The sequence below is a fragment of the Carassius carassius genome, chromosome 47 (genome assembly GCF_963082965.1).
Source record: "Carassius carassius chromosome 47, fCarCar2.1, whole genome shotgun sequence".
Lineage (NCBI taxonomy): Eukaryota > Metazoa > Chordata > Actinopteri > Cypriniformes > Cyprinidae > Carassius > Carassius carassius.
In genome coordinates this window covers 6,007,157-6,022,007 of record NC_081801.1, presented here as the reverse complement: position 1 = coordinate 6,022,007, position 14,851 = coordinate 6,007,157, and positions in this window count along the sequence as shown.

Here is a 14,851-nt window from a genome sequence, read left to right as displayed (position 1 = left end):
AGGCAACTAGTCAACATATCTAGTTCTTTAATTTATTTGCATTGTACTAAAGTGTGTTCATTTTCAATGGGCATATATGCGGCTGAAACAGGTTGCCTCGTGCATCCCAAATTTTTCAACATGAACATTTTAATATAACATTATAGTCATTATGGCCTATGGCCTTTAGAAAAATGTTTTTTTGAGGAGGTGGGGTAGTGCACAATAGGCCCCTGTGGCGCGGCCTAAGCTTTTGTTCTTAATGGCATTTTTTTCCTTACATTACTTTTACTTTTATACTTTAAGTAGTTTTTTAAACCAGTACATTTACACTTTTACTTGAGTAAAAAGCTTGAGTTGATACTTCAACTTCTACAAAAGTCTTTTTAAACCTTAGTATCTATACTTCTACTTGAGTAATGAATGTCAATACTTTTGACACCACTGCCACATTAAGACTTTCCTCCTGGATACTGGGCTATTAAAAGCATGTGGTAATATTTTTCATTGTACAGTGGCATGCAAGGCTAAGTTGTTATGTTTTTGCACATGTCTGAAGTGTGCATTGACAACTTAAGTTTTTCATACTTCAAGAGTAATCTGCACTTTTGATGTGCCTTAAGAACAAACATTATTACAGTTCACGCCATCTTCAGCTCAATAACAGATTCTCTAGTGGCTTTTCATTTTTCCTCCTACATAGTCTGAATGTTCCGTGATAAGGAGGTTCTGTGTTGATTGAGTTTTTACCTCTGCGGGATTTCAGACCTTTACGGCTGACTCAGAGTTTAAATGAGTTCACTCAGTTCACACTAACACACACACATACTCCTGCTTCAAGTATTTGTCAGGTGTTGATGAACGACTGCAGTGTTTAAATGAATTTATACACTTCTAAATTAAATGTGTTGCACCTTTGGTGATCAATTTAACAAAGTAAACGTGTTCTGTGATGAAATTAATAGTTAATGTGACCTGGCTATGTTTTTGTTAAATTCACCAATGTTCTTCCTTATGTGTAACTCCAATGCCCTCTTATAAACACAGATGCAGGATCACATGGTTTTTCTGGACAGAGCTCCAGACACGGGAACATCTGCTCTACTTCTCCTCAGACTGGGGCCAAATCTCCAACCTGACCAGACTGCACATAAAAGGGTCAGCATGAGTAATGCGCACACAGGAGGTCAGCTATTGCATAACACACACACAAGGCCAGACAACTGCATGCACTTGCACTCAGACATAGATAAGAGAAAGCACACACACATAAAATGACTCAGATTTAGTGTTTATAATTGGATGGGCATTTTTATGCTCTAAAATTGTATCTATATCACTCAGAAAACTACAGTTTCAAAGTGCAACTACAGTCAAGCTACCATTTGAAAAGTAGCTAGCAAAAGTATGTGCTGCAAATAAAGAGCAGTCTATTTTATTGTAGGTATTTCAGTAGGAGTGGGGGCATGTTAATATTATTAATATTTAGATTACTGTTATTACATTAATAATGCAATAGCTATGAACATGAACTAACAATACAGCATTTATTAATCTTGGTTTAACAAGAAATTAATTTTTATGTTGTTGTTTTTTTTTTTTTTTTTTTAAGTTTAAAATGTATTTTACAAATTAACAGTGGATTAATCAATGCTTTGGGATTTTAATATTTATTGAATAGCAATTGTTAGTTCATGGTACCGAATACATTACCGATTCAACTATAATAATAATTTAACAAAATATATTATTTTGTAAAATTATTGAAATTAATAAATCATTTTAATATAATTATTATAAAGTGTTAATAATTTAATTAAATATATTTAGTAAAATGATTGCAATTGATATGTAATTTTATTTTTCCCCAGGTTGAAGTTTATTGTACTGTTAATCAGTCAACTAAATATTATTTACATATAAATTGCAATTAATATTTAATTGTATATTTTTCCCCAAGTTGAGACTTATCTTGAAGTGTTAATCATTCAACTAAATATATTATATATTAACATTAATATATAATTTTATTTTTTAATGAACTGAACTTTATTGTAAAGTGTTAATCATTTTAACTATATATATATATATATATATATATATATATATATATATATATATATATATATATATATATATATATTATTTGTGTATCATAAGAAAACTGTTCAATTTTGACATCTATGAAGGGGACTGCACTGAAATAAATCAGTGATTAATTTTGTTTAACTTGTCTGAGTGAACTGATTCACTAAAATTAATCAGACTTCTCAATGCTTCATATTAGCGAGGGGAAGGATAATTTACACAAGCAATATATTATATTTGTTTAGTAAAATGTGGCAAAAATAGGAATATAGAGTTTCTTCTTGCAAAAAGTAGCTTTTTCCTCTGTTTTGAAAACAGCTAAACTACTGCCACACCACATAAAAAGTTAGTAGCATCTCCATTCAGTACTTTAACTTAGTAACTCCTAAGCACTGCACACAACACTGTTGATAACATTCACAACAATGTGGTGATGACAAACCACTGCATGTGCACACATGTACACACATCATTTGAAGGAATATTATAACCGGCAAAATAGCAATTTCTGCTTCAATTTTCCCCCTGTATATGGTCCGCTTTCTTCCCGTCTCTTCATTACCCCTCCACCCTCACTCTTTTCCGAGTCACTCTTTGTCTGACAGGGTGCGATGTCATTATCTGAAGGATAGAGAAATGCTCTGGTGTGCTGTCAATTGCTGTCTCTTTCCCATCACCAAGGTGCTTTTCTCTCACATTCTTTTTTGCTGCCTTTTCCCTTTCCTCCTTTTCACCTATCAATATTTCAGAGGGAGAATGGACAATTTTGCCATAACTTGTTTTGGTGGAGAGCAAAATTGCCCAAGTATTTGTTAAACCATTTTGAAAGCTTTTGAAGATGTTGCTGATTTCCTTTAGTAATAAATATTGACTTGCATCCAATTTCACTGCCATTTTCAGCTGGTTTTTTTTCATTAACCAATCATGGAGGTCACATCCTCATTTTCAATTTAGTTTTAAATTCAGGTTTGTTTTATTTATTTAAATATTTAATTTTTTTTTTGCATAAATATCAATATAAAGAATTGTTCTGAGTAAAACTCTGAGGACAGCTTCTGTTTTGAGCCAAATTTTTAAATGCGACTTTCAAGATATTTACATCTCTTATTATTATTATTATTATTATTATTATTATTGGTTAATTGATTGTAGGCAAATAATAATAATAAATAAATAAATACAATTCTAAAATGCCATAGCAGACATCATCCATTCAAAAAAAATAAAATAAATGAAAATACAATAATTAAATGAATATTTTTGTAACTTTTGTAATAAATGTATATAAAATTTAGTCAATTATTACAAATTTTTATTAAATTATTGCATAAATGTCATAAAAAATCTGTTTATCTATCTGTATAAAAAATTAAAAATACGTGCCACTAAATAATTATGACATAATAATTTTTAATAAATAATTTTTACTGTCAGTTACAACAGAAGTCTATAAGAGTCTATAAAGGAGTTGAAATATTTTTGCCATATATCACAACCCTTTTCTGAGAAAGCTGCATTGGTATTAAACCCAAAACATTCTTTTAAACTGATTTTAGGTAATCGGCTCTACTGAAATATCAGAGACTTAATGTAATGAACATGTTTCCAGCCTCTTTTGTTGATGTACGGAATGACACAGATCCTCCGGTGAGAGATATATTTAGAGTGCACACGCTTCACTTCATTCTATTCGTCATTTACGAAGAACTTTCATGACCCAATACAGTCACATGGTTCAAAGGAAAGACGTGTGATACGTCTGAACTGCGATCTCATATCCAGCTCTCGTGTGAATTTGCCAGATGAATTTTAATGCGAAACTCATACAGCGATTTATTTTTATTTTTTTTAACATCTTCATTTCCAGCAGTGCCCAAAGAGACTCCCCTCACACCATGAAAATGTATTCAGTTATTTGTTTGGGGGTATTTGTTAAAGGAATGAATAAAATGAAAAACTAAAAAAACTAAAATAAATAAATAAAAATTCTGTGATGCAAGGCCTCCCACCTAACTGCAACATTGGCATTTCCATTTAAATTTTTTAAATCCCAAACACTATTTGTGAAAAAATGCAAATGCTGTATTAATATTCCACATGAAAGAGGAGCATTAGTCATGGATTATATAATTCAAATGAAAATGTTTTGTATTTTGTAACATTTGCAACAGAGAATAATGGACAAGGCAAGGCGAGGCAAAGAAAAAACTCAAGCACAGCAGTTTTGCGAGAGAGATGCGAATGCTGCCCATTACTACCATGATGGCACCTTACAGAAACCACTGACATTGAAAAACAGAAGAAGAAAATAACAAACAAAAAAAACACACATCCAGGTCTGAGTAAAACCATTTTCCCCCCTCTGAGTCAGTTAAGCTGTGTAGCGGAGCAGAGCCCAGGACAGAGCATCAGTGATGACACAGTAAAAACTGATTCATAATTAAGTCAGACCAGACAAGCTTTAAGCTCCCATTATGAGGGCAGAGAATACATGTCCATTAAGAGCCACTTTACGCTGCACTGGGGAGAAGCTGCTGCTCTTAATGATGAAGTTAGCTATAATTTAGATTTGTGTATCATGGTCTTTCTTTCTCCCCAATGCTAGCATAATGATTTTATTGATGGAGTTAGGAATAATAGTCTCAAAGCTGTGTGTGCATGCTTTACATACTGTCCAACCTTATTTGTTAATGGATTAAAAACTGTAATTGAATAAATTATATCATATGCAGATTAACTGATAAAATTATTCCAAATTAATCACATATTGCTTTTCGATTCAAAACTCCCCAAAAATCTGATTAATCAAGTACATTTTACAAGAAAAATGCTATTTCAGTTTCTTAACTAATACAAGGGTTGTTCTTGTTGTTTGTTATTGTTGTTGTTATTTATTTTTTCTTTTTCTTTTTTTTTTTTTTGTAATTGTTTGAAAAATGTACTAACTGTTTTACTGCCAATTTTAATTCAATAGTTTTACAAACAAGAAATTAATATTGAATAATTTAGGTCAATTTAGTAAATTTGAATTAATCTTTCAGCCTCATTAAAAATTTACAATTGCTTGGATTGTTATTAGAATAGATTGAATTTTGCCTAAAAAGTTGATAAGTAATGTGATTGCAGCTCTGCATTTTAAATACAACATTGTAAGTTATTTAGCCTATTTTTTTAAATAATTCCATTCAAAATCAAATTATAACTGTAACATCTCCAATCAACAAAAAGCAGTGGTATTCCTAAGTGAATCAGCATTTTGAATGAATCAGTTGAGGGAATGAATCAATGTCTTGCTCAGACAGACAGAGTCATGGGATAGTGAAGTGTGCATCATATGCATACTTCAGGATCTTGCTGGAACCATTAGTTAATTTGGGTACTTTTTGCCTACTTTTTATTAATTCATTTCAGAATTCTTCAGTGTTTTGAATGAATCATTTAAAAGGATAGTTCATCTGCTGGAACATCACTTTCTCATGAAAGAGTATTAGACAGTTAGCGGAAGCTAGCGATTATGGTTTATAAAGTTTTAAATATGGATATTATTCACATCGATTCAGCTCAGTAGGCCTTTAATAACCCCCTGGAGCCTTGTGGAGTACTTTTCATGATGGATTTATGCACTTTATTTTGCTTCAAAATATTGAAGAGCCAAGACATTTTTTAATATATCTCCAATTGTATTCGTCTGATAGAAGAATGTCATATGCACCTAGGATGGCTTGAGGGTGAGCAAATCATGGGGTAATTTTCATTTTTGGGTGAACTATCTTTAAGTGAATGATTCACTTATAAAGACAGTTACTTGTCACCACCTATTGGCGTATTTTTGAACCACCAGACTATCACATCGATAACTTATGCAATAAAGTAGTAAAATATTTAAAACTTTCTTACTTCATTACTTCCTTCTTTCCATTATTCCTGTCTTCCTTTTTTTAGTTCATCTCATCTCCATGGCAAAAATGGACCAGGACCGCGTTGTCCCCTTCAAGAAATATGTGCATTACATCCCTGAGTATGAGTGAGCGAGAGAGAATAAATGGTGTATGTTGAGGATGAGGTAGTTGGCCAGAGGTTGATGACTAAGCAGTTTTTCTGCAAAATGTGAGTTTGTGTTGAAGACAGAGAGGCAGTGACAGAGAGAAAATAAGGTTTAACATGGTAAAGTACAGCTAGGTTTGGAACTCAGCCCACTGCACTTACTAATACTTACTCCTTGGGGTCTGAAGTGGATGAGAAGTCTGACATGGTGATGTCACTCGGTGACAAATATGACCTACACGCACACAAATGCACGCGCGATGCTCTCCCACATTAGGATCTGTTGGCTGGGATGTCATGTCACTTTTAAGCCGTGCAGGGATGTGGCAGGAGTTGATAACACAGAGCCTGGACGAAAAACGTCAAAAATTACAGCTCAGATGCCTTTAAAGTTCAGTGAAAATCTTTGGGAAGTGAAAACTGAATTGTGTGCCAAGTTCTTGATTAGCTGCATCGACACTTACAACTCTTCATTTGTGAATTTGGAGCACTTGACAAATTACACTCAAATTATATTGAGCTTGCAGCCTCGATTCGGCAAATTACGTTTAATTATTTATTACATTACATTTTTAACTTTAGGTTCTTATTTAACTTTCTCACGGCAAAGTATTAATTTTCAATTTTCATAGTAAATGAACATGTATAAAGTGCACTTTTTTTCATCCTTCTTTTTTTTATGTATTCCTGATTATAACGTGCACTCTCCTCCCTTCAGAAGGAGCTTAGGGAGCGCGCGCAATCTCTTGATAATGTTGATGAGAGCATTCTAGGTAATGACTTCAACAATAGAAACAGTCATACTCATTTTCATTTTCGTGATTGCCTTCAGTCTAACGTAAAGCCCTCCTCTCCTCTGTTTGCACGACGATCCAACTGAGAGCTTCCCTTAAGGGAGCTGCATCTGATCTCATCCATACTGCATCATTCTGTCAACACAGATGTCTTGTTGCTGCCTTTTACGCTGCGAATACACTCTTTCTGTATCCTCTAGCCCTAAAATATTCGACTTTAAATGCATATGCATTTTTGTTTGAAACTACTTCTCTTTTTTCCTACCCCAACAACCCCCACAACTGTTTGTCAGCCCCCATTTACAAAGTGGGAACATCTATTTTAAGCTTTGCACCATAGACCAGCCACCCACACGCTGCTAGTGAGAGAGAGAGAGAGAGAGAGAGAGAGAGAGAGGAAGGAGATAAAAGAGTGAGAGAGAGACTAGCACATATTATCAGAGGACCAGACGCACTGGGTGGAGAGAAACTGAATGAGGGGGTTTGTGTATGTGTGTCAGCAGTTCATCAAAAGCAACAATGCTGTTGGCACAGCAACAGTTTATTTAACACCACATACACACATAGGCAGATGCCTTACAGATGATACATTAGATACGATCCAGTCATTGGCATGTTTCCTCAGACTTTCTCCAAACGAAAAGAAGAGAGGAAATGGGAGTGTCTGGAGTTTTTTCAAACTCGTATGACTTTCATTCTTCTGAGGAACACAAAAGAGTTTGTCATGCTCTTTTTGCTCTTGAAAGCTCTAGTCATTTATCATTTTAACTGCATGGAATAGAGCAACCAGTATATTCTTCCAAAATTTTCCTTTTGTTTTCCACATCTCAAAAAAAATAAAAAATAAAAGAAGTCACAAGTTTGAAGCAACATGAGGGTAAGTAAATTATGACAAAATTTATTTTTGTGTGAACTATCCCTTTAACAGTCCTCTTGAGCACAATATAAGTGGTCTCGGCACCAAAAGATAGACTATGACTGTGTGTATGAGTCTGTGTGCTTGTTCTTATCCTGACATCACATTGTAACAACCAGGAAAATGACACATGCTGAACACTGCAGTTGGGAACAATGCGTTTTTTCCCCTCACTGTGCATTTCAGCACCACGGACAGCAGCGCACAACAGAGCACACTCAGTACTGACCATGATTACAGCCCTCACAGAGCCTCATTTTGTCCTCAAGTGCTTTCTGACTGCCTTCAACCATTGTCTGTCCATCTATCTGACTGCTCTCTCACTCTGTCCACTGCAAAGCAGAAAAAGAAGGAAATTTTATTTTCTCTCTAAACAAGTTCATGCATAATAGTTTGCTTGACTAGAAGTGGCCAGCAGCAAAGCGGTTCTTGGATCAGAGGCTAATTGGGGCTAAGCCTTGACATCTGCGGGTACATATTGAGTTATTGGAATATGATGCACTTCTTTTTGATTTTTTATGATGTAAATCTTTCAGTATTACTGGAGTGAAAACTAAAAAGTTGTCTAATCTTCTCAGCCTCAAACCCACCTGAAGGTCTGAAGTCTACTTTGGAGTTCAAAAGTCTGGGACCACATTGAATATATATATCATATTCAATGTGGTCCCAGACTTTTGAACTTATATTTTGAATATATACACACACACACACACACACACACACACACACAGATATATTAAATCTAGAACTAAACCAAATCTTAAGGTTTAGGAAAACTGTTGCACTAAGAAACACTGGACAAAATTATGAAGTAATATTTAATGTAATAATTAACCTATAAATGAAAATTTGCCGAAGATTTTACTCTAACTTTACTTTAAGTCTGAGGCCATCCAAGATCCAGATGAGTTTGCCTGTTCATTAAAACAGATTTAAAGACATTTATCATCACGTCACCTGCTTACCACTGGATTTGTGATGAATGGGTGCCATCAGAATGAGAGTCCAAACAGCTTGATGGAACAGTTTTTTACGAACACATAGCTTTTAATGTCAAAAGACATTACTTAATTCACTGGAGTTGTGTGGATTACTTTTGGATTTTTGTGATGCTTTTATCAGCTGTTTGGACTCTCATTCTGATGGCACCCATTCATTTCAGAGGATACATTGGTAAGGATGTGGGGTAATGCTACATTTCTCCAAATCTGTTCCCATGAAGAAACAAACTACATCCTGGATGGCCTAAGGGTGAGTAAATGTCAGCAAGTTTTCCTTTAAGATTCTGCATTATTTAAGTCACTAATTAAATGACCAAATTTGATCGAAAAGATCCTTTTGATCCTTGTAGATCCCTATATTACAGGATTGTTAGATGTTTGTAGGTCTATTTTATAGTTAGTCAGCTATTACAGAGAGTACTTTTTTGAAAGTTTCATGGCACCATGCCTTAATAAAACAGTTTTGCAAGAACCACAAATAGCCAGGCTTGTGTTACAGTTTGCAAAGAAATTTCTTCAGCACAATTGCAGGTAGTGAGGATACTGTATTCCATTTTGCTTTCAGAGTTAAATCTGTGAATATTTAGCACAGTTGACCAAAAAGTCAACTTTTGTTGTTTGCGAAAGAGGATACTGCCCCTTTATTTGAATGTGCTACCAGCTTTCGTTATTTCAAGCTACGTGCCAGATTTTATGCCAATATTCAGGAGTCTGTTTTGCAAGATTAGGTCTGACGTGTGTAGCAGTGTTGCTACTCTGAAGGATTTTATTAGTGGCCAAAAAAGGCATGAAGAAAATTACTGGGAAAGACAAGGTTACACAAAAACATTCAGAAGTCCACTTATTTCAGTTAGCTGCCAAGGCAAAAATTCAATTTTTCATTTGGTTTAAGTTAAAGCACTAAAATTACTTAATAAACCTCATAAACATAAATACAATCTAAAACTGAAATAAAACTAAATGAGACCTAAATAGTAATATTTAAAAACTAATTAAATAAAAGTACTTTAAAACCTTTACATAAACTTGATATGAAAACTAAATATTCATTCATTAAAAATATAATAGCATATAAAGGATACTAAAATAATCCTTCAAAACATATTCTTCAGCAACACCTCAACATAATTTGAAGTGAATGGAATTTTCTAAATCAGCCGAATGCCAACAATGTTCTGCCACCTTACCTTAATTTATCCTTCACACATCCTCATTTCAGATGCATTTTCTTTCTCTCCTGTTATTTTCCTTTAATTTTTGTTTTAGTTTCACACACCTGTTCATCAGAGGTGTGGCATCAAACTGAAGATTCACCCCGTCTCCTCAAAGCCACTTTTAACATGAGCCTCGCCATGAGGCAGAATCCTGTTTGTGGGCGGCTGTCGGACCTGCGGAGATGGAATTCTCAATTGAAGATTGGTTTTGGAATTTGAATGGAAGTGTGGGACCCGCGGCTTGAATTGGCGAGATTGAAGTGAGATGGGTTTTAAAGGATGAAGTGGAGATGAGGTTGACCTTGACCTTTTTATCCCTCCTATCTCGACAGCACTTCCTTTTGTCCTACCACCGCAAATGTACTTTTAACATTGAGCCTGAGAGTTAGTCTTTTTAAATCTATGTCTTTTTTCATCCTTCATCTCGCATTGCTCTCTCTCTCTCTCTCTTTCTAATTCTGTCTCTTTCTCACTCCGAATGAGTGTGAGTGAGCACAGTGTGTGCGTGTTGATGTATAAAGGGTCCTCTGTGCCCCTGGACTGATGTTGTCTGTGAAGAAGTTGGCCATTCAGAGTGAGTCAGATTTCCTCAATCAGAGCCAGGACCATGTTGCACTGAGACACTATTGCACATGAAAAAGTTTGTGGAGGTGTGCATGTAGTATGATGCAATAGGGTGCATGTGTTTCCATTCCTATGCTTTTTGTAAAACCCTTCAAAAAAAGGTCCTCACTAAACAGGCAACAGCACATTACTGTACAACATCAAAATGTCTCTCTGATAATGTTTTTACCTCATTTCACAGGTTTCCAAGTGGATCTCAGTTGGTTTTGTTTCACGTTCCAGATTCACTAGACATCAAATGCTGACTACACAACTTAGTATGTTGTTCATAGTACAAAATGTAAAAAATTTACCTAAGATCAAACATTACAAAATATTATTATGATAATAGGCCCAACAATATGTGAAATAATTAACATAAAAGTCAGCAAAGCAGATCTTTTAAAGCCGTTATTCTAGTCTTCAATATCACATGATCCTTCAAAAAATTATTTGGTAATTCATTGATGAACAGAAAGTAAAAGGACAGCATTTATTTGAAATTGATTTTTTTGTAACAATGTAAAAGACTTTGCTTTAACTTTTAATTAATTTATTGCATTCTTGCTGAATAATAATAATAAAAAATAAATAAATAAAAACTTAATTCAGTTATAATATGAAATTGATTGATAAATAAGCGTAAGGAAGAAAAGACCAATCACAGTTTAACTCAACTGCATTATCATTTTTGAATGCCAAACATATAATTATTGTTGTCAATGAGAGACAGTACAAACATTCTGAAGATTACATGTTCTAAAAGGAAAAAGAAAAAACCCATGGCCCAGAGAGCTCTTTCTGCATGTGTAATGGCCTACTCATCAAATTCTGGTGGAAGTGTTCAGTGAGACGGAGCCCAATTCTGCCAAGGTACATCAGTATTACTAGACCTGTCAGGAGGCTGCATGCAACAGACTTATTGCATGACCTGCAGCTCACTCTGTTGTCACATCCTGTATTGCCCTTCGGGTGAAGAACTTTGATTGGCTGAGGCGGGTATAGCCAGGCTGTCACATGCTCTTGTGAGGGGAGAGCGAATGTGCCTCTGGCTAGAAAAGGGGTTGCATGCAAACAGGTAAAACACAGACAACTCTGACCTGGGGGGAGGTCACGCATACACACACATCCACATTCACATACATATGCATAACAGTAGGGTGTAGAAACAGATATGCAAGACCAGCAAGATAGGAAGCGAAACAAGTCTATTGACTGTTTTAAAGGCTCCCCATAGTTCAGAAGGTGGGCGGGGTTAGGATTTCCCAAGATTTTCCAAGATGGCGCTGCCCATACCCCCCATAAACGGCTTCAAACCCGTTCTTCAGAAAGTCTATGGGTGACGTCACAGACGCTTTGTCCATATTTTTTACAGTCTATGTTCTGTGGTGGAAACAGTCTTCCATATATATTAGAGTGAATACATGATGACAACAATTTCAGTCTTGAATGAACTGTCCCTTTAAATACCACCATCTTCAAATAATTATAAAAACTTCCAAAGCCACCTTGATCGTGTAATAACCTCCCATTACAAGGTGAAAGCAAAAACAAACACGTATGCATACACAAAAATAGCAATTTCACATTTTATCACTGCAACACAAAGTGGTGGATCACAAATTGAGACTGTCCATTTATTTTGCACCGGGGTTTTATTTTCTCTCCCATTATGCTAACATTTAATGTGCCCTGAGGATGCAAGAGAGGAAAAAAGATAAAAAGATATGGCCTTGGTTAGTAGGAAAGGTTTTTGTTTTCTTAATCACATCTCTCTCTATCGCTTTCTCTCTTTTTCTCTCTCTCTCTCTTATCAGGATGACAAGTGCCATACCATCCTGTGAGATGTGCCAAGACAGAATGAGCATCTGTCAAAACACGACGGTCCCAGCGGACGTTTCGCTGATGGACGCAGACATGCAGGAGAGAGAAAGACAGACGAAAAGATGGACAAGGGATGGCTAAAAAGAGTGGAGGATGATTTGAATGGGTGGGGTCTCGTACTCACCTGCTGCACCCACCAGCATCCTTGAACCTCATTTCACCTCCGTCTCTGTGAGGGGTGAACACAAAGGTCCTGCACACTGTGTCTTCCTCTCTTTCTCTCTCCATTTTGATTGTGCATGGTTACAAGCATACTAATGAACTCCACAATAGAGTGAGAACAAGAAGAGAAATGGAAATGAATGCTGCTGCTGCTGAAAATACAATTAAGTAAAAACAACACATTTGGTTTCTCTAGTCCAATGCATCTACTGTACTCAAGAGCAATGGCATTTGAATTGCAAAGGTCTATTAAATATTGCTTGTGCAAATACAACGGTTGGGCAAATTAACTCAGTCCCAGAGCAGGTTTTGCTTCCTCCATGCTAAATCTGAAGCCATTTCAACAGGTCCAGAAAAACTAGTGAAAGCTGTCTCTTATAGCTCAGGAATTCTTACTTTTGTATTAAAATAAATAAAAATAGACATGCAGGAGAATTTTGGCCTGCACAATTAGAAAAGTGGGATTACATTGAAAAAAATATATAGCCTATTTTATATTAATCATCATGTCCTTGTTTTCTTTTAAATATACTTAAAAGAAACTTAAATGTTTGAAACATATTAAGACAAAACAAATAAATATGCTAATAATGTAAATATATTATATTTAGTAAGATTTTTTTTTTAATAAATGAACACTTTTATTCAGCATAGACATGTTAAATTGGTGACAGACGGCATTTATAATGTAAAAAAAATGTAATATAAATATATAAAAAATGCTGTTCTTTCAAAGTTTGTTTTCAACACTTATGTGTGTGTGTGTGTGTGTGTGTGTGTACATTGTATTTTTGCATTGTTTAAAATCAGTATGGATGAAATTCCCTAGATAATTTGCTCTTCTTCTTAAAGGGTCACTCCACCCATTTGCATTAAGAGGTCCATTGTTAGAAAACCAGTCATACTATTGAATGGTTGTGCAACATTCTCTCATTTTCCCCTGAGACGAGAGAAATCCACTATTTACCTTTTTCACTTCCTCCTACAATGACGCAAAAATCGTCATTTGACGTCATTGTAGGAGGAAGTGGAAAAAGGGTGGATTTCTGTAAAGACTACAAGCACAAGTAGTCTGCCCATAGGGGGTTGTACCTAATGCGCTAACAGACCTATCACACATCAGTGCCCGTGCGTTTGATTTCACCAGGAGAAACTTGGAGGAAAATACTGATTTTTCAGACGGATGCATTGGGGAGGATTTTGATTTAGACGAAGTTATGTTAGAAACGGATGTTCGTGGCTACCTTTATGAGCCACAGTACAGCGACGAGCAGCTAAAAAAACATGAAAAGCGTCAAACTAACACAGTAAAACATGGTTGATTTACATCGATAATAGCAAACTTATATATAACTTTTAGCTAAGTGTCTAACGTTACATTATTACGTTACATACTAACTTTACTTACTCATTTCTTGACAAGTGTAACGTTAGTTACTGAGGCAGACACATTAAAACAACAAGCGAGCAAAACATACAAGATATTTAGTTCGTAAACAGAAAAATCATAGGAGATGTGTTTCTTTACAGCAGACGACTATGTCAGTGTGTGTTCTCAGTAGCCACTAGCTGCTAATAGAGTCTAGTCAGAAATAACATTACCTCCAGGCAAATGCGTTTAGTGCTGCTAGAGCTGGTGGTTCCCGACGTTCCTGGCTTTTCGTCGTCGTCGTCTGGCAAGGAAAATACTGAAGGAATTGCGTTTTTCAAAAGCGCGGGTCTCTTCAATCCTAGGGGGTTAGGCGCATAATCTTCGTGCTTGAAATGTAAACTGCACACCGTCTGATTTTTTAGTGCTTCAAGTGTTGTGTCCTCACCGAACTTAGGGTTATTGATAACGTTAGCCCGTAGCCACTTTTTGCACAAGTCCGTATCTTTCGGGAATCTGTGAATACTTTTCCTTGTTCTTGAACAACATCCCGGTACTATGCAAGTGCACACCATTTTGTCACAAAAACATTAATTGGGTCGCAAAATAACTCTTCACAACAAATTGTGCCAAATAATTTACAATCGGTAGCATAGAGGAGAGCTCAACTAATCCACATTGATGGGCGTAGTAGTGGGAGTGGCCTGCGGAGCTGAGTATTGCAATGCACTATGGGGATTGTTGTCTACAGTCCACAAGCTCTAAAAAGTTATTTTCTGCCTTTTATAGGCCCAGAA